General features: G+C 38.8%; 1 protein-coding gene and 1 long non-coding RNA gene across 2 annotated transcripts in view; both read left to right on the plus strand.

Annotated features, from left to right (window-relative positions):
• LOC124271000 overlaps positions 1-22,646 on the plus strand; it is an 84,401-nt gene that overhangs the window by 14,616 nt on the left and 47,139 nt on the right. The window lies entirely within an intron of this gene.
• On the plus strand, positions 7,187-8,409 carry LOC124271001. The gene is made up of 3 exons (XR_006896920.1): positions 7,187-7,227; positions 7,864-7,926; positions 8,371-8,409. It is a non-coding gene; the product is annotated as an uncharacterized LOC124271001 (long non-coding RNA).

Raw genomic sequence — 22,646 nt, forward strand, 5'->3', positions numbered from 1 at the left:
GAACATGACGGCTATATATAAAAAGAATATATCTTCACTTGAATAGTGATTTTATCATGTTTGAGAACGCATGTGCTGATCCACCGAACCATGTAAAGCGTCATGGTCAAGGTCACAGTAATCCTACACGATGCTATTCTCGCTTGAAATTCTATGTTTAACCCCGCATCTTTCTCAACTGCTGGGTATGGTATCAGTACAGCATCATGTATTAGGTACCATCTCACAGACTCAGCCTTCTGACAAAATACATTTCAGTCCAGTGATTGTTGAGATTCAGGACGTTTCCATGTTATCATACACAGGTCTTGGTGTCCATACACATTAGCTCCCAAGCCCAGATGACAACGGGGATCCTGTAACTCTATCTTGTCAGTAGGAATGTCAAGACCCAACAATTTCATGGCTTCTGTCTCCCCACATTCCACCAAAGCTTCGCAGAAGAGAGAGTAAGCTTGGGGCCTCCGCCAGGGTAAGATGGACAACAGTTCTTTAACACTGTCAAAGGAGGATAGAGAATTTTCGATGATAATAATAATAATCTTTATTTGCACAGAAAAGGCCACATACCTATAGCACATAAAGTTATGTTACATTTGAGAGGAATTTAGATCGGGTAATCAGAGCCTATAGCTAGTAAATGAACATTGAAATATTTGGAGAAGAACTGGATTTTTACTACTTAACAGTGAGGAGAATTTTATCAGACTTGGATGGACATAGCAATATCTTTTAATATATTTGCTTCGCAACCGGTCATGAAAATGATATATTAGGAGGAAATGCAATTCATCTTCTATTTCGTTTCGTTTAAATTACAAAGTGTACATAATCTAGTTTCTCTTTTTACATTCATATATCTGCCTCTTTCAATCAACAAATCATGAGAAGAATATCTGAATCGTGCCAGTGCTATTCTAAACATTTTTACATTAACACAGGATAGATGACTATGGCATTTTAAAACAAAGTATAATACAAGCGTTTATTTGATAAGGATATCCTTACACAAGTTGTCTGAATATACATATCTTTTAGTCTTGTCGTTAAGGATTGTATGAATAATGTAGGTGATTCGACATATTGTGCATCCCATGTAATTCCAAAACCAATAGAATATAGAACGTTTTTTACATTAGTTGCCCAGTTTATTTGTCCACTTTTATCATGTAACAACATCATATTATAACACTACTTGGGTAAGCGATTTGAAGGCATAATCAACAGTTTTAGCCAGTATTTAAAAACTTTAATGCTTGTAAGAATGTGCATTGGATACCTAAAATCATCATTAATCACTGCGTTAATAGTGTTAATCTTAACTCCGAGAAATTTTGTGCATGCATACAAATGGATTTGTTCAACTTCGTGAAATTTTGTTATTCCCCAAATTTCGGCTCCATATGATATACTAAGCAGCAAAAGAAACGTTAGTTTGGAATTTTTCTTTGCAGAAACGGATAACTGTAAACTCATTTAATGTTTTGATTGTATATTTTTGACAACATCTCCAACTTTACCTGAGCAAAGACAGTCCTTTCCAAACTCAGAATGAAACCCAGCAAATGGTCTCAAAAACGCAACCTGATCTCGGAGATGGTACGGTGTTCTCCATGTTTTTCATGCAACTCATGCTCCACGTGGAGCTGTTCACAAGGACCAGCCCTATAAAATGCACCCCTAAACCTGGTTGAAGCATCCACATTACAACGTCAGCAGGATGCCGCGACTCACGACAGCTCAGAGGAACCAGGCGCTCGGAAGACTTGAAGCTGGCCACACTGCACAAACCGTTACCAATCACTTTCAGGTCAACGTTCGGACCATCTACAGGCTGCAGCAACGTTCCGGGGCCACCAACACCACAAATAATCGCCCCCGTACTGGCAGACCAAGGGTGACCACAGAATCCCTTCATGCAGGCATCCGAAACAGCACGCCAGACAGTGGGAACAGACGGAAGACCAATCAGTACTGATACAGTACGCCGACGTCTTCACAGTTGGAACCTCCATTGCCGTAGACCTTACCGTGGACCTATCCCCACCCCTCGTCATCAGTTTGCCCTACAACATCAAAACTGGCGATACAGGCAATGGAGAACTGTTCTGTTCACAGATGAGAGTCGGTACTGCGTATCAACTGCAGATGTCAGAACAAGAATATGGCGACGACGTGGCCATCGTTACTCAGACCAATAGGTTATGGAAAGAGAATCATGGGGAGGTGCAAGCATCATGGTATGGGGTGGAATAGGCCTGAACCAGACATTGGGTCCTGTGGTGTTCCAGAACCTTGGTCCAGGGAGAGGAGGCGGCATCACAGCGGTGCACTACATCGACCAAGCTCTCAGACGTCAGACGTCTTACCACATTTCGCACGTCACCGGAACAACATTTTCCAGCATGATAACTCCCGGGCCCATACTGCCAGAGCTGCACGGGACTTCCTACAGCAAAACGCTGTCAACATTATGCAGTGGCCAGCCCTTAGTCCTGATTTAAACCCAATTGAACATCTTTGGGATGAAATTCAGAGGAGACTGAATAATGTCATACCAAGGCCGAACACAGCCGATTTATTGCGCCAGGCCTTTCTCAGAGTGTGGTTCCAGGTGCCAATGGCCTTTATTAATCGATTGGTGCACTCCATGCATAGACGCTGTGCTGCAGTTATTGCCGCTTGTGGTGGTCACACTAGATACTGAAGTCAAGAGTCTGAATGGACTGCAAACGTTCGTGTAATGTCTTGGAATTGTGCTGAGTTATTCATTGATGTGCCAGGATATTGTACACAAAAACATGTTTTTGATCCGCTTATTATGTCCATTTCTGTAATGATTTGATTTCGTACTGACGCTTTTTTGCTGCTGAGTATAGAATTGGACTAAGTTTGGCATAAAATATTTTAAGGAATGAAGAGTAGTTAATATTACCAAGTACACCCAGGTGTTTCATAATTCCAATTAATGCTTTTTGTCCCTGTAACGCTGCATATTTAACATGCATCGTCCATGACAGGCCACTGGTGAAATAAAATTTCAAATATTTATAAAAGCCAATACACTCCAGCTTCATACGTTTATATAACCAGCTTGCTTCCCTTTTTGAATACAATAATTTCCGTTTTTTCACTATTAATTACAGTTAATTTCCATTTATCGCAGTAACCTTCAAGTTCATTAATTTGATTCTGTAAGCCATTAATCGTGCTTGAGAACAAAATAATGTCATCTGCAAATAACAATAGGAAAATATTAACTATATCAGGGTGGAGTTGAATCCCGTGTACACAATTAGTTTCGACTTGTCGTGCTAACTCATTTATGAAAAAAGAAAATAGAAATTGGCTTAGTATACAGCCTTGTCTTACACCAAGTTGCAAGTCAAATGTTTCTGAGCAAATATGATTACTTTTAATACAGGCCTTTTAATACATTTTCAATACATATTGCATAAAAGTTTACTCATTTTAACACTGAGGCCGTGGGTATTAAAATAGAAGCCAAAGTTTGTTTCGCTGTACTGAATCAAAAGCTTTTGAAAAATGTACAAATCATGCATAGAATTTTCCCCATTTTGAGTTTAAATACCTTTAAATAATCACAGCAAAAATAACTTAGTTTCCGTTCTTGCGGAAACCTAATGGATACTGGGTAATGTAGGTTTCCGCTAGGTTTCAGTATCCGGAAACAGACAATGCGAGTTTCCGCATAGTTTACAAAACTGAAACTAACAAATCTAGGTTTCCGTCAAGTTTCTACAACTGAAACTATTACTATGCGTTTCCATTTAGTTTCAGTTCGCTGAAACATTCATAGCAAAATGACTTAGTTTCCGCTATTGCGGAAACCTATTGGATACTGGGTAATGTAGGTTTCCGCTAGGTTTCTGTTGGTTTCAGCTTAGATGAAATGGCAAACTTAGCTTTGTGCTGTTCCATTGGGGAACTATATTTACTTACTGTTCCATTTGCAAGATAATTTCTATATACAGAATCCAGCTAGGGTCCATGCAGGAAGCAAAAGTACTGTACGTGCCGTAGTCCCTAGTATGTTCATCAACCCTCAGGTGTTGGCAATCTATAGCCCATTTTTATACTGTACCGTTAAAGTGTTTATGGTTACATGCCAGTTTTTAGTGTACATTTGTGACAGATTAGTTATTTTAATGTCCTTCGAAGACAGGTAGGTATATAAGTTTGTTTTTATTTCATGTACACATTTACAAATTTAGAGTTACGACTTTCATAGTCACGATATGGCTGCCGATGTGACTTTGTAACTCACTCACTACCATTCTGCATAACTTGTGAATGTACCATTTATTATATTTTACACGAAAAACAACAAACACAGTAACACAACAAACACAGTAACACAGTCACTGTTATGATTCATCTGTTTCATTATTTTCATCAGAACTCAACAATGTATGTATGTATGTATGTATGTATGTAATGAAGTCACATCAAGAGGGAATCTTCAGCATTGGAGAACACAACTTCTGTATGAATATGCAAATACAAATATGTCAAAACCCTACAACATTTTATGCATATGTTGAAATGAGGTCTACTAGTGCAGGCATAACATATTTGCTGTGGTATTTATTAAAAAGATTTCAAATTCAAATGTTTATTGTATGAAAGGTCATGGGCCCATATACATATACATGAAGTGTACATTTGAAGCTGCCTCAATGTATCTTAACATATACACACTAACAATCTCACATAGTAAAGACTTGGCAACTTGCTGACAATCATGAAGCTTCTTGTTGCACTCCATGGTACTGAGCAGACAGCAATCCTCGATCTGGTACACATATGAAGCAGAGCCTGAGTTGAGACATTTGTTTTGCCACGCAGAGAAAGGGGAAATATAACCAAGTTGATTACAACAAGGCTTGAACCAGTCCACAACCGCAAACAGATGATGTATGCTCTACTTAAGATCTGTGGGTGAATATGACGAGTCCTGGTTGATGTCTGGCACAACATCGTTGCATCATCCTGCAAATACAATACATACAATGCTTAAGTAAAAACTACAAAAAGCCAAAGTAACACATGTATGCATATTCAAAGAAAACATGCACAGTGGTACATCTGATCACAATGAAATTATAAAATTTGAACGACTAATTTGTAGATGTAACCAAAAGATTTGTTTCACAATCACAAAGGAAAGATCTGTAGTATACATGTATATTGTATCTTCCATTGAACATGCCACTTATTTGATTGATTGGTACCAGAAAATAGTAGCCAACCCAGTATTCTGAAGCAAATTGTGGTAATATTTATTACTGTTACTGTACTCATATTCGAGGTAACATCTACTACCAAATCGCCAATTGAAATCTAAGCATAGGTAAAACGGCACATACATATTTTAAATAGATACGAATCATGTTTAAACACTGAATGTAACACCTGATCATATATGTGATCTTATTCAAATTGAAATGACCAACTCAACTGAGAAAAGTATACAAAACCTAACATTTCCCATGAATGAAAAATCGTGGGTATTTCTTAGTTTTATCAACCCTCTAAGGAAACATTCACAGCAATATAATAACATAAAATATTATTTTTTAATGTGACATTTACTTTAATTTAAAAACTGTAAAATGTGTAACACAACTTATTCACTTTCAGTTACAGTTACATATCTGATATACAATAATTAAATATATTCATTATTGATATATGATTGATAGCAAAGGGACAGATCAAACTGAAATCGTTAAGTGAAACCTGTGAAGTATCTTTGACGACTAACCTGATGAGAAACTGCCGTCCATTCCAGACGGATTCCTTGTTTCTTGAAACAAACGACTGGCAGTGCGGACAGAAAACTGGGTCTTTTTCTTGGAACTGAAAAACACATCAACTTATATGATTACACTGGAATCCACGCACTGTTACATTTTGAGGTGATTATATTTTCACAAAGATAAAAGAAATTTATTATATGTATCTATTTAGTGTTTACTTGTTTTTGACTAAATGCTGATGAATATTGTTTTAAGATTTCCTTTAATGAAATTAGGAGCATGGCATAACTATAAATGATTACCAAGCCAAGCCTCTTGTCAATCTCCAACAAGTCACTGGATCCACAATACGTATCTGTAAATCAAATAATTGAAACAATGATTCTTTTAGAAATGTTATACGTGACTTGTGTCAATGCATTGTAAGGCTAAGAGGTTTAATAATTGATTACACAAATTATTACACAAAGCTATGAGTGTAAAGCATATGTAATAATTGTTTTAATGGTTATGAAATGATAAAAAAAAGATGAACTGGTATAATTGGATAAATACTGCCATATAGCTGGAATATTGCTGAGTGCGGCGTAATACTAAACTCACTCACTTAGATATATTGAGCTGACATTACATATAAACTAGTAATATATACTGCAAAATTAGATAAGTAAACGTATAATACTTGGGAATAGTATACGTAGATCTAGGTGTAGAACTGAAAAGAATGAACATGATATAATCATGTCTAATACACTTGCATGTTTTGAGCTCAATAGGTAACTTACTTACATGATGAAGTTTTACGTCCAGCAGGAATATTTTCGTAAATTGCCTACTCCTGACAGGGTTTTGAAAAAATCACCTATTTGCCACTAACACAAGTTCTCATGAGTAGGACTCATGAAGCTCGATCAGGACTTTTAGAGTAACGTGAATATGTTTTCAGATTTATTCACTGTTAATTATCTCTAGGCCTACATGTTGATGCTTGACACTGAGGAGGAGCAATTAGTGCCCATAATGAGATGAAAAGACCCTTAAGCCCATAACAGCCCACTGTTGTCACTTTGGGTACTCACATTCAATCTGCTCATTTCCACCTTTCACGGTCCCCTTTGATGTCGGCAATGTAAACAAATAAAACAATGGCGACCGGATCACGTCCACGCGAGACTACCTAAATCATTATAAAAACACACAGCTGACATTTTATGTGTATAGTGTATGTTTATTTTGTTGTATAACGCGGAAAGATATTGTCAAACTGTAATGTTAGATTTAGATTAAAAAAACAACAACAAAGTGTTTTTCCCGTAAGTCTTTGCGAGACGCCATTTTCATAGCCGACTCAGTTACCCTCAAAGCACTGGACGAGAGAATTCGCTACCTGGAAAAGAAAGATGGAAAAGGCTGCGAAAAACTCGCAGTACCACGATCCTGTCAGGTAAGTCCAATTTATTTTGTTGTCAAATAACGTTTTATGAATTATTCACTTTACGTACAGAAATCCGGATTGGTAAACAAGCTAATCGATCGAATTACAGCCACTGGCCAGGTATTCGTCACTATGCATTATTCGACTTACATGTTAAATTCGGCAGCTAGAAATATGTCTTGAATTTATTTAATATCCGTTTGATATTGTTCATATTTTGCACGTGGGTCATGAATCATCTCAGCTACAAAGACATAATTTCCGTTTTATTTTCAATTCAGTGCGTGTCATGGTTATGGCAATTTTTAACATGGTGGTCTATGGGGAAAGAATACGCAATGTTGTATATATGTTGCTAATGTAACTACAATGAGGAAAATTATGTATCTGCGACCAAGATGATTTCCTAACGACCTGCAAAATTTGGCAACCAAATATGGAAAACTGAATTAATGAAAATTACACAGCTACACTAAAATAGCATGCAAGTCTATGAGAATTTTGCCGACTGACATATAAACAGTTTTGCTCGAACTATTTTCAAAGGTTGGTGAAGTAAAATAAGTGTCTATCTAAAAATATACTACAATTTTGAAAAATATAGCAAATAGATTATATATTGATGGATTTGTTTTCTTCATTTAGGCTGTTGTGAGGAAACGTGTCACGACTACTACTGGAGGAAAAGATCCCCCTCTCTTACTGAAGGTATGTGTTTATGGTACTACGAAACATAGACATAATTTCACTTTGAAAATTTTATTATTATGCTCCCCTAGATACATTTTCACAAAATGAACTAAAGTTACATTTTCAAATGGATTTGAATAACCGGTAACTTAATCATGATTTCAAATTGGACCAAATAAATCTTAACTTCACACCTGTGTGAAATTGCAGTCAAAGTGACCCCTTGATTTTACAATACCGTAATTACTCCAAGGTTATGTCACATGAGATAACTAAGCTTCATTCATCAGGATGTTCATGTCAGGCCGTTCACTTACTGATTGCATAACCTAAAGTGATAAATCTGTAGTTTGCTTGTTGGTATAAATGTCGCTGCAATTGTTTGGGTTTTTTTTAAAACTCGAATGAATGAATGGGGAAATGCAAAGAAAAGTAACGTGTTATTGTTTATTTTTTTTTCAGCAAAGCCGATGATGAGTCTGGAGATCTGTATAATGAATGACCAAGGATGGTCAGCAGGAACATGTGAAGGTAATTTTGACCTATCTGTAGTGACTTTCATTATAAATAGTAAATAATTTCCAATTAATAGTGTAGAGACAGTAGTTTATGGATGTCAACTCCTTTATTATGTGGAAACATGTTTCAGAGTGAATGCTTACCCCTTCGTCAGGTGTAAGCATTCACTCTGAAACATTGTGTTTTGACATAATAAAGACGTTGACATCCGTAAACATTCATGTCTTGTATTATTCACTTCTAAATACACCTCAAAGACTTAATGGTGTAAACATACAGTCACTACTGGGTGAATATACTTGTGCCTTCAACAATACGACTGACTGAGTTTGGTTTAACGCCGCTTTTAGCAATATTCCAGCAACATCACGGCGGGGACACCAGAAATGGGCTCAACAATACGATCTGTAAGAAATTGAATATAGCAATTTGATGAAAATCTATTACTAGAACCATTATTACTATATAGAAAATGCAATAAATCTTCAGATATGTAATATATATAACGTATTACTACCTCTGGTCTGGGAAGCATGTAACTCCAGAACAAATTTTGTATAGATTGTGTGTCCTCTTTAGAAAATAAGATATTTCATTCGGTCTATGAAGGGTGATGAATTGCATAATTTGAGTTTTGAGAAAACTACTGCAAAGTGTGATTGTCAATTTAGTTCTCTTTTATTCAAACTTCCTTTTGGATTACTCATTTTAAATCATCCTTGGCATTGTCAGTTTCTTGTTGATTGATGTTTGTGTAATTTAATCAAAATAACATAGTAATTCGTTATTACCTGCCATTTTCAGAAACTTGCACAACGCCTAAACAGACTTGCATCTATCGATTGGCCAGATAGACGAAAGAAAAAGGTAGCGACAACACTCACCATAGACATGACGTCACCAGTCGTGAGTGACGAAGATGACGTCAATTAGTTGCATTCCGTCCCCTTTGTCTGGGAGTCCAGCAAGCTTAGGGTATACACGACGACACTGGACTTGGAAAGAATCTACACCTCCACTGCTCTCGTCAAGGCCAACATGAGGACGAGGATGAGGCATCCAACCAAAGTAACAGAGGGATGTCCGCCCAGGGATGCCCCTTATTGGGCTAACTGACCAACTCTTGCAATTTAATTGAATTTATTTTCAATTTCATAATGTAATTTTTATTTTATTTTAATTTTGTATTGTAAGCTGTATGTTGTGTTATTGTATGATGTATATCATAGTGGATGTTTGGCGATAGTTGTGACATAGAGTGTGTGGCTGAATGCCAAGGCGTGCAAATAAATGTCCGATGCAGCTATGTTTTATTACTGTGTTAAGTTGTATGTTATTGTTATTTTTCACCATTAGCATGATTTTAGAAATAACTTTCATATCTAACATGCTATTTCAAGATAATAAGTGAATGAAAGTTTAACTGATGAAACATTACTACTTTGTTATAAATGATATATGATTTCTTAAACTGGAGTGAGTAATGCCAAAATGTTTTGCCCTGTTCTTTAGTGCTATATTACTAGTTATATGTATGATCTTTATTTGCCTTAAATGCTAATTCATATTCATGTTGAGAAAATAAAACAATGAATCTTATTATATATTCTGTTTTTCTTTAAGTAAATGTCATGATAATAACAAATTACTTATATTGTTTTTAACACGAGTTTATGATATGAATAAAGAAGAATGTTTACATTTAGCTCTTTGAAACGCATGTGAAAACCTGTGAACCTGAAATTGAAACCGGTAACTGAAACTATGCGGAAACTATGTCGGATTGTTGGTAACTGAAACTATGCGGAAACTATGTCGGATTGTTGGTAACTGAAACTATGCGGAAACTATGTCGGATTGTTGGTAACTGAAACTCTGCGGAAACCTGTTGGAGTCTTAATAACTGAAACCTTGCGGAAACCTGATGGATTCAAAGTTAACTGAAACTCAACGGAAACTTCTTGGAGTGTGGGTAACGGATACCTTGCGGAAACCTGTTGGAGTGTGGGTAACGGAAACCTTGCGGAAACCCTTAGAAAGTGGGTAATTGTAAGTTTCCGTTATTGCGGAAACTCAATGTAAAAGAACGGAAACTCACTGGATTCTAGGTGGAACTTAAGTTTCAGTTCACTTTCCACCAGGTTTCCGCATTGCGGAAACCAAGTTATTTTTGCTGTGAATACTTTGTAGTATAAACATATTATCTACTGTCGTATATCCCCTGTCTGAAGCCAGCTTGCGCTTCGCTGATCTTATCCAGTGAGTCTTCCCAGTTTATTTATTATAGAAGTGAAAGTTTTACTAAATATGTTCAGTAGTGTTACGCCTCTGTTTATTTGGATTATTTATGTTACCTTGTTTATGCATACCATTTTCTAATATCAAATTAAAGAGCAAGTCTAAGTATGGAATGATGAGATCTGCTGAGTATTCCAAAAATTCAGATATTGTTTTATCAATCCCTGGTGATTTATTACATTTCAATTGGTTAATGCTATCTAAGATTTTAATTGGGTAATCAAGTATTACCTCGGTAAGTTCTGAATTCGGATCTGATGGGTTTTCATTCTCCAAATTATCATATGTTACATCGTCATTTTCATTGTGTAAAGAGTTAAAGAGTGTCCGAAAGTGTTCTAGCCAGTCATTCATTACGATATTGTTTTGAGCTTCACGTCTAGTACTCAGATCTTGGAGTTCATACCAGAATGTTTTTTAATCAGATATACATGTACTGTTTTCTACTCCTCTCTGTTTCTCTTTATAATAATTGAGGCGTTTTTTCTTACAAATTGAGTTAAATTTATTTCTTAAAGCGCAATATTGATCGTATGATTCTTTATCTTTCCTAAACTTATCCAGAGCTCTATATCGGTCTGATGTTAATCTTTCACATTCAGAGTCAAACCATTTATTAGTTGTTGAGGGAGGGCTAACTGTTTTCTTCATGCAAGAATTTGGAGTGGCCAAACAAAGTGCCTCGATCATATAGCTTATACTATCATCAATATTAGCGATGACACAATCAATCGATTTATCTAATAATTCTTGTACGTTATCTGACAAAATATTTTCTCTAAACTGTTCTTATTTATCCCAAAAAAAACTTAAACGACTTATTCCTACATTTGGTAGATGTGTTAGATTTCTCAAGTTGTACTGTTTTTAGTTTTATTGTAATGGGAAGATGATCAGATTCAATTCTCGTTTGTATGCTAAAATCTAGAATATAGTCGAATATTGTTGATGAATAAATTATGTAGTCAATAACGCCATGTTTACCGAAGGGCGGCCAGACGTTTGTTCAAAACGGAGGGTAGTGGTAATGCAAGGGTCAGTGGTCAAATATGAAATGCAGTTAGACGAACTAAATACGATGAGCAGAAGGCCAAAAGAATAATCTACAAGCTCAACACGTTGTTTTGTGAAAAACGTCAGGTTTGATCGAACGCACGTTAAAATAGTCGCGCCGTGCGGTTTTCGATCAGGCTCTGAGCATGGCGAGTGTCATCCCTTGTGTATTTTATGTAATGAGTGTAGCGGGAGAATTTTCTAAAAAATCCATTTCTTCACCGATTTCGTTCAAATATGAAATATTAGTTACGCATAACATATACAAACAATATACGGTTGCAAAAATCTAGATTTTTATTTTTTAAAATTATTGTCCAAACAGTGATTCGAACCCCTGTGGTATCGAGTGTGGGGGTTCTCACTGCGGAGTCGATGCAGCTCTTGACGTTGATGACAAGTTAGGTCATTGGCAATCCCCACTCAATGACACATGCGGGCTATTATGGGTCTTGTCTTGTCGTTTCGTTTGGTGGCTATCCTGTGGGCTCGTACTATGTCGCAGGGACGATGGGTGGGAGATCTCTCATTACTCGTGCTTTGCTAAGTACGCCTAACACTTTCTGTTGACTTTCAGTGTCTGTCTCCTTATCCCCACTCTCTGGTACACCATACAACGCCAGATTGTTGCGGGACCGCCTCCGTGGTGTAGTGGTTAGAGCGTCCGCCGGAGTGCGGAAGGTCGCAGGTTCGATACCCGACCGCGTCATACCAAAAGACGTTAAAATATGGTACTTGTTGGTCCCTGCCTGGCGCTCGGCATTAATGGGTACAACAAGGACTGGTCGGCTCGGAGTCAGTATAATGTGTCTGAGTGGGGTATTCATGCTTCACTGCGGCATGGTATCTCAGTGAGCTAGCACTATAAAACCAGCTTCAGTCTGGGCTAGTACAAGCAGCCGCACCTACACATACACACGCATGCACGTCGTCATATGAGCGAAATATTCTCAAGCACGACGTTAAACCCAATTCCACCACCACCACCATCAGATTGTTGCGTCTACTACGCTGCTCCTGGTCCTCAACACGTGCTGCTAAGTCTTCTAACTCTCTCTCCTTTTCTATAGTCTTGTGATTAAGAGCATCAATATCTATGTTGATTACTTCTTCTTGATTTTGTTTAGTAAAACTTACATCTTTCTTTAATTCATTGATATCAGTTTTCATAGATTATATGTCCACTTTTATTGAACATATGTCTTTCGACAATCTATCTTCCGAATCCTTTATCTGAGCAATATTAGCTTTCTTCAGCTTATCTAAACCTGGAGTTGGTCCCGGATTCAACTCAACATCCCCAGAAAGGAGTAGGGTCGGAGAGAGGAAACTACTCACCGGGAGAGAGGGTGGTAGATACAGCTCACTAAACCTGACACTGTGTGTGTGGTCTGTGACGTCACTCTGTTCGCACAAATGTAAACAATACATACCTGACTGTCTATAAACCCTCACATTATGGTCAAGCACTGCACAACTTTCCACATACTAAATGAGGGAGAATGAAGCGATGAGATGGAGGGAGAATAACACTACACACACACGTAATCTGAGGGGCATGTCGGAGCTGGCTGTAAACTGTGTGTACCTGTCAACATGGCTTATCTGCCGTGTACCCCAAGGGTGTAAAAAGTTCCCGATCCTAGCTCTATATAGGACAATGTCAATCATGTTCTACATAAATGTCGTCCCTGGTACTCTATTGGCAGTACATGTCTGTTTATAGGCTGGAATGGGGTGTAGATTTGTATTTACCCGATATGTTTTTGGTCGCTCTTTTTTGTGACTTCTCTCTAGGGGTGCATAAACCTATGATGATTTCAGCCTTCAAGAAGATAGTAAGGACTTTGTGTAATGGCATAAAGAACACACACACACAAAAATGGCCGACTTTCTTGCCCAACCCCCCTGTATACAACAATTATCGGAATACCCTGACAGAATCAACACATCACCTGCTCAGTGTCTCTTCAGCAGGCGCACAAAGACTCTTCTTCCAAAGAAGAACACTCTCCTGAAACCGAACACTCTCGCAAACAGTTTGGAAAAGAAACGAAGAAAGCACCCCATGAGTTACCACCCCTACAAGAAGGTACTCTGGTTCGCATGCAGCCCCTCAATCCCCGGGAGAGGAGTGGAAGAATGCCTCTGTAAGGAAACAGCTGAACATTCGATCTTACGAAGTAGAAACTGATCAAAGCCAAATCTTCAGACGCAATCGCTGACATCTGAAAGTCACCTCTGAACTTCCAGTCAACTCTCCTAGACAGAAGACAGTCAGAACAACCAGCTCTGACTCACATCAGTCAGTACCAACTGAAATGGCAAGATCTCCAGTGAAAGCTATGGCTAGAGAGATACACCCCCTGTCTTCACCCATGTCTCTAGCCAAACCAACTTACACTCCAGTCCAGTCACCAGTGAAGCCAGTCTTGCAACGAACAGTGACTACTCCTGTGTTAACCAGAAGTGGAAGATTCTGCAAACCTCCAGCATACCTGAACGAATATGTGAAATGACTGAACTCTAAACCGGTGTAATGTAAATGTGTTCTCTTTCAGTAGTTCGCGTTATCAAATGACTCTAAAGTGATCAGTTCAGTTCTTATAGTGTTAGTGATCTTATTGTTCTGAAGTATACTTTGAACAGACTGTTCCAGTGCAAAATTCAAAGACTCTCAAAGTGGTGACTGATTTTAATGCATGCCGATTTATATTGCATCTTCTCAATTCCTTAAAAAAAGGAAAGATGTTACGATAGTTGTTTATTGAGAGCACTGCGGTAACTTTACTAGCCACATAAAGAAACTGTGCAGACAGGAAATTCCTTCGGAATTGGAATACAACACAGAAAAGACGACATGATGTAGACACTTTATAAGATGAAGTATCGGGCCTCAACAACATGTCAAAATAACATGAACAATATCCGTAACGATGACGTCAGAAGTTCAAAATTGAGTCGGGGGTCACACGTCCGGTCGAAGTCACAAAGTCACATCGACGACGCATAGAGGCTACCAAATTTTCCAAATGAAGGCCTGGGGAATGGTTTGGGACGTGGTCACTGCCGTCTGCAACCTGTGTCAGATATGAGTCACCCTAATCCATCTGTCCTGTCTTGGCGTCGTGACTCGGGGACGTCCAGAACGTGGGTGGTCGGCGACGTCATTACTGTTTCCCTAACGCCTGACCAATGCAGATATCGTGTTATGATGGCATTGGAAATGTGCTGCCACCTGTTGTTGGCTCGAACCATTCCAATGGCTTCATGACGTTGAGCACATGTTTGTCTTGGCATGATGTGCATGTGACTTCTCATGTAAATTTGTGAACGTTTGAATGACCAAAGATCAAGCTTTCGACAGCAATTTCTGAATTTCACATGTTGTGTGCAGCTGCACAGGCTGCACGTGCAGTAACACATTGCAAGTCCATAGGCCACCATCAATGACGTCACGTCGCCTGGCACCTGCATGAGCGTTTGATTGTCTCCAATACTTGCTATGTACACACTTTTATTTATGCATAAAGACGCTGTCTGCCTATCTTTATATTTTCTGTGTGCACAGTTTCTTTATGTGGCCAGTATATAACGTCTAATGTAAATTAGAGTGCTCTCCCCTTACGTCCTGTATATGGCAGCTACCACGAATACACGTCGTGTTGAACAGTCAAGAGCATTCTCTCGTTCTTGATTACCTGGGATTCAACAGATAACTAAACATGCACATTCAAAAACCTTCGGCAACCCTTTTCTCTCTTCATTATTTCCCTAATGGACATGAATGTAAATGTCAGCATTTCCACAACATGTCAACTTTTTTCTACGGCATGCCATCCCAATTCTACATCATGTCAACCCTTTCTATAGCATGTCATTCCCTTTCCACGGCATGCCAAGCCATTTCTACATCTTGTCAAACCTTTTCGACAACATTTCAACTTACTAAAATATGACTACCCAATTCTAGAATATAACAACCTATTTCTACAGCATGTCAACCAATTTCAACAGTATGTCAACCGATCTCCACATCATATCCACCCATTTATTTAGCATGTTAACCGATTTCCTTAGTATGTAAGCCCATTTCTGTATCACGTCAAAGGACTTCTACAACATCATGTCAAAAGATTTCCAAAATATGCCAACCCATTTCCACAACATATAAAACCGTTTCTACAAAATCCGTCCATGCTTCACCCACTGATAAGTAGCTTTTGTGTTTAGGATTTCAGTATCTACGACAGGGATTATTGGTGTACAAAACACAAAAGCCTAACGGGTAAAACATGTCGTCTCAAATAAACTGGGGCTGGAAAAAAAGTGTTTACTGAAGCTTACAATAGGTAATTTGATTCAAAACTAACAATACAAAGGAAACCCCACTAAAACGCTTATCTAAAATTGTCTTGTTTCTGCACGATTTGAAGAAAAAAAACGTGCGCTTAGAGAAGTGTTTTTCATAAACTCTATATATCATGCTGTAATGCACAACCCATGCATCTCAGAATATTCGTCAATCCTTACGATGACCTGTGTCACAACTAGTCAGGCAGACTTCCTGTTCACCCAACAAGGAAGTTTTCATAGCTATGTTTTTGAACTGAAAATAAACCCATGAAAATAAATAAAAAATATATCTTCAGATTTCAAAAGAAAATGGTTACGTCTCTTTCAAAATGACTAAACTACAAATTGACATTTTTCTCTATGCTGCACTTTGCACTCTTTCATCTTTCCTTATCTCTCCTTTCCTTCCCATCTTTATCTTTTCTTTTCTATTCTAATCTAATTTCTGTTCCAATAAAAAAAACAAAACAACAACAACCCAAAACACGCACAAAAAATACCCAAACGAATTTGCTAAGGATTTAGACCTAACAGAAAACAAGGCACATGAAGTGCTGTATCTAGTCTCTTTAATGTGATAACTACTACGCAGTGAAATGTATTGCATAGAATGCTCCTCATTATGTTATCAGTGAGTGAGTTAAGATTTTAAGTCACATTGGCAATATTTCAGCCATATCGTGACTACAAACATGTCATAATGTTACAATAAATAAAGGTAAATTATAAAAACCTGTCAGCGAAAGACAGTAACACAACTAGTTTATCAGATATTTCAATTTAAAGCTAGTAATTTACGCTAAAACATTTTAACTATAGATGACAATACAATATATAAACAGGCTGTATTGCCAACAACTGAAAGTAGATCACCATGCCAGGGACCAAAGGGACTTACAGTACTCCTGTTTCCTGCATAGTCATTATGTTATGTGTCAAATTTAACCCCTAGGGTTATAACTGCAGTTTTGTTCATACGTATTCAGGTTAGTGAACATAATGATACCAAATATTCGTTATTTATATATACATGTATTCATATTTATAAAGTTAAGTGCAAAACCATTGTCATTTTTTAAACTGGGACTAATAAAAATAAATAAATAAATAATGAACCCAGCTCCTGTATGCCTGAGCAGGAAGTTGATCTATGGAAATCAGCCTCAATACACTTTTAGTGGCTGATCTGTTAGTGACCTGGCACGACTGTCCCTATATAACGAGTCGTCGATGTTGGATTCAGCAGTGGTGCTGGGTGTGCAGGCGTCTACAACCAGGTAAGGGATATGCGTAATAGAACTTCTTGTGATCACACAAGAATTTAAACTTCACCCGTCGGTTTGTCGTATCACTAATCATGATATTTTGGTGGTCTTAACCCTATATCTGCAGCACGTACATGTATATGGGAGAGAGTAATCTTGTCATGTGGCCTCTATGGATACAACTTAGGGGTGAACTAAGTCAGCACAGTGTGGAATGCTTGAAGTTGTGCAACGCCAAGCTTGTAACAATATTAAGGGACTACACAGGCGCACTCCCAGTATTGTTGTATTGGATGCCATTACATAATGAAAGGGCACCATACCTACATGTACGAGGAACGATATGCAACACAAATTATACTTGTGTCTATAAAGTAATGTTTCTAGTTCGCCTGGGTCAATTTATGGGTACAGGTAGTTGTGCCTGCAACGTATGTAGTAAACAATCTCCGATATGTAACTTGTACAGAAGCAAAGCCTAAACGATACACTTGTTATTAACTATGTCAACAATTGTCAATATAGTAGGTAGAAATGATGGTCCAAGGCCATAAAAGAGCCTGTCTAGATATATCAGCATAGGATCAGATAATAAACACTAACTCTACCAGTTAACTGGTATTAAATTTAAAATCAGCGTATTTCCTTCAGATGTAGAGCTACATTTTATTATTTTGACCATTGTCTAACATTGGATGATGTTGTGAAGAGATATGACCTCATTCAGTCAAAACCTTTGCGAATATGCACATGTTCCTTTGCAACTATCCCAGAGTCAGTTTCTCCAGTTTGTGCCACATCGTGATTTCCAAAGATATCTATAAATAAAAGGCAATTTAGATAAAATAAAACGTGTCAATGAAAGACAGTAAATTCACTAGATATCAGAGAATTTATATTCAAAACTAGTACGTAACCATGAAAATAAAGTATTTCGAACAACAACACAATATAAAACGGGCTATAGATCGCCAGCAACTGAAGATAGACCACCATACTAGAGACCATGGGGACTTACAAGGCTTTTGCAACCTGCAAGGACTTTAACTGGATTGAAACCATCCCTTCAGCTATTAGCGACTATATGCAAGTTTAGCCGTTATTCCAAAATCTACACATTATATTGTGATTAAAAACGGTGGTATATATACCAGTGCCTTGAATGACAGGATCTATTGACCGCCATATGGCACCGTCTCAGCGCAGACGACGAAGTTGCTCTTGCGGAATTCTCCCCCACTCTTCCTGCAATGCGATGGCCCGTTGTGGAGGTGTATGGGGCGTTGATGGACACGTCGATCGAGTTCATCCCATTTATCGGATTTAGATTTGGTGATCGGGAAGGTCATGGCAACACATTGACGTCAGAATTTGCAAGGTAGCGGTAGGTGACTCGTGTGGTATGTGAAGTAGCGTTTACATGCTGGAACGCCTCCCTCTGTCGGTCCATAATCGGACGCATGTTGCGTGTAAGGACTTCGTTGATGTACCGATGTGCTGTCAAATTCCCTTTGAACCACTACTAAATCAGACCTTTGTGTGCTGCGTATCACACCCCACACCGTGACAGTGTCTCCGCCGAATCTCTCGACATATCGAATGCAATTAGGATCAAAACGTTTATTTCTCAGTTCACACAATGTCTTCCATGTCGCCGGTGAAGAAGAAATCGTGATTCATCACTCGGCTAGACTCGCCTCCAGTTTCTAACGTTCCAGTTTCGGACTCTACGACGCCACCGCAGGCGATTGCGCCGATGGCAGCCTCTCAGAAAAAAGGGCGACAACTGACCTTGTGGGTTAAATCCCCACTTCACGCACTCGATTCCTGACAGTTTGGTCGGAAATTCTTCTCAAACCGGGGATGCGTTATGCAGTCTTCACGGCGGAAGCGATGCAATTGAGCAACCCGGATGTAGGGTCCTGGACTTGGGTGGTAACTCTTGGACGGACGCTTCTCGGGCGATCTTGGGCGAAATTGGTCTTCAGGAAACGATCCCTAAGGCGACACAAGAAAAAATGGTGATTTCCAAAACATTTCCAAATTGTAAATATCATATTTCCAAAAAAATTCCAAAATTGTAAAGATGATATTTCCAAGGCTAGTAAATGTTTGGAAATTTAGGAAGGATTTCACTACTACTTCTTTAAATTTCTCCTTTCCCAAGGATTCCCATGAGTGTACACTAGACTATTTCACGAATCTTTTGTTCTGTTAGAGTTCCTATTGTTGACATAAATAATGCATCTTGCATGTGACATATTTATTCATGAAAACTTCAGGAATAAGCCATATTTTATATTATCCATTTGTGTGCTTTATAATAATGTAACTGAATTTGACGCGTGAAGAGATACATTTATTTTTAAAGTAAGTTTAAAGTAAGTGTTTTCTATTCGCCGTCCTATGCACCAACTTCAACCAATTCTATACTAGCCACATAAAGAAACTGTGCATTGTCAAAATATTATCCAGTTGATAAGTACGAGAACAATGTCAAAGGTACATATAAACTTTAATGGAGGGATCATGAGACCATAACAAGTCGGGAGAATTGCAATTGGAAAGTCAATCACAATGACGTCACGAGTCCACAAGCGGGACAGGGGTCAAACGACCATGTCACAAGCTCAATAACGGGTATGTCCACCATCAGCATTGAGAACAGCAGTGCATCGACGACGCATAGAGCCTATCAAATGTGTAAGGAAGGCTTGTGGGATGTCACGCCAGATTTTCTCAACTTCTGTTGCAAGGTCAAGGACGTTATCTGGCGGATGAGGAAGACGGCGTAGACGTCGATCCATCGCGTCCCATACATGCTCTATCGGTGAGAGATCCGGTGAATTTGCAGGCCAAGGCAGTAAGTCAACGTTGTGGTGTTGCAAAAGAAATCCATAGCAACCCTTGCCGTATGAGGGCGGGCATTGTCCTGTTGGAATGTTAACCCAGGGCCCTGACGTTGCAGAAAAGGAATTGCCACAGGTCGAAGAATCTGATCCCTGTAGCCCACACCAGTTAAGTTGCCCTGAACAATCACCAAAGGAGTTCTTTGGCGTGCTGTTATTCACCCCAAATCATCACGGAACCACCACCAAAGCGATTCCTCTCCAAGACACAGGCCTGTGCATAACGTTCTCCCACGCGTCTATAGGCACGTTGACGTCCATCACTATGGGAAATGTTAAACCAGGACTCATCTGTAAAAACAACATTGCCCCACCAAAACAAGGGTCTGCGGACATGATTTCGGCACCACATTCGGCGATCTTGTCGATGACGTTGTGTCAGGATAGGCCGTATGGCGGGACGTCGTGGTCTGATCCCGTGATGACGTAAACGTTGTGGAACTGTGTTGGGGTGGATACGGCGAAGTCCTGGGGTGGTTCGGGCAGTCATCACTGCAGTCTGAAGCCTGTGGCGCAGATGGGTCACACTTATCCATCTGTCCTGTCTTGGCGTTGTTACGCATGGACGTCCAGAACGTGGCCGATCGATGACGTCATTTCTGTTCTGGTAGCGTCTCACCAGTGCAGAAATGGTGTTCCGGTGGCAGTGGAAATGTGCAGCCGCTTGTCGTTGAGACATTCCCCCACGGACCATCCCAATGGCCTCATGACGTTGTGCAGACGTGAGCCTTGACATGCTATGCGTTTCAATAGCCGTTTGAACGATCGCAAGGGCAGGGGTTGAGCTATCCAAAGTGGAATTCATTTGCTCTGTTTCTCTTTCCCGGAATGCAGGTGCAACAACGTATTGCACGTCTCAAGGACGAACCCACTGACGTCACGGAACGTGGCACGTGCATGCATGTTGGATATATGTCACTAATCTCTGAGTTTAAATCCTTCTGTGTCTACACAGGTTTGATAAATTTAGATTTTAAATTTTTGTATGCACAGTTTCTTTATGTGCCTAGTATATATATATATTAGCAAAACTTCACTCATCTGCATCCTTCTTGTTCTAAGTGTCAAAAATTGATATTGGCTGTTGTATTTGCCCCTAGTATGGCTAGCATGATCCCAAATACCGTTTTAAGTGTATGTTTTACTTGCTATCCACAGAAGCGCAAATATTTTTTTCCCCTGTCACTGTTTACATAAACAGAAATTACATAGACCTACGTTACATGGATTTAAAAAAAGTTTACCAGACCCACTGACTGACTGGACAGGGTTTATTACATGTAATAAAAGTGAACCCATGCCATTCTTTGGTTGGTACCCTCTAATTAACACCTGCCACAAGGGATCCGCCGTTTGGCCACGGTGTTATGCAATTGGTGTATTCATGAAATATCATGAACTTGTTAATAGATAATTGGGCATGTTGTCCACACATGGGCGGACTGAGGCAAAAACAACCCAAATGAATTCCTTCTTAGATAAATCATAGTGTGTCTAATTAATTTGGTCATTTACAAGACAAGTTGACTAAAGGTTTAATGCATTATTCATTTTAGATCACGTTAAATAATTTCTAGAGAAATCAGTACACAAGTTCATGTCACAGATGATTCCGGAGACAAATAGTTTATGAGATTCTAGTTTATGAAAAGCATTAAATTCCAAACTAAGCAAGCCAATCTGATCTCTAATGCTAAGGAATTATTATCACTTATATGACAATATTTTGAGAAGGTGTCAGCTCAGGAAGCCGACCTTTGGATATTTATAGACGGACAGACAATAACGGATTCTCCTCTTGTAACAATACGTAGGCCCATCATTGTCTCTATAATCCAATGTTTATTGCTAAATTATCGAAACAGACGGAACGTCTGGAACGTCGATCTTTACTCTTCACGCATCTGTGAGGACTGGACCAAAGGTCGATGTCATGAGCCGTAACCGTTTGAGAAGAGTTTTCAAATCTGCAGTCGCCTGCTGGTTAATGCGATTCTTTAAAGGCTTGAAGCGACATCTGCATGTTCAGCTTGTGATGTATTTATATAAAATATGTCTCTGTGGTGACCAAGGAATTATTATGTGTATAGAAAATGTTAAAACCTTCATTGAGAACACAACGCCAATCGTAATCCAATGCTTGTTTGATCGGCATGCTTTCAGGGGCACTGATCCAGAGCAATTTCCATGGACTGGTTGTTGGTTTTGTTATAGTTTTCTACCGTGAGTACTCGGATGATATCCCAGAATTCGTGACTGGTGCGTGACCTCTGCTGCGCCAGCCGCATGCGCAATTGATAGTATAAGTATAGACTTATCAACAAAGATGAAGTCATTT

Source organism: Haliotis rubra, unplaced genomic scaffold, assembly GCF_003918875.1.
Source record: "Haliotis rubra isolate DU_JTF1 unplaced genomic scaffold, ASM391887v1 Scf1565, whole genome shotgun sequence".
NCBI lineage: Eukaryota > Metazoa > Mollusca > Gastropoda > Lepetellida > Haliotidae > Haliotis > Haliotis rubra.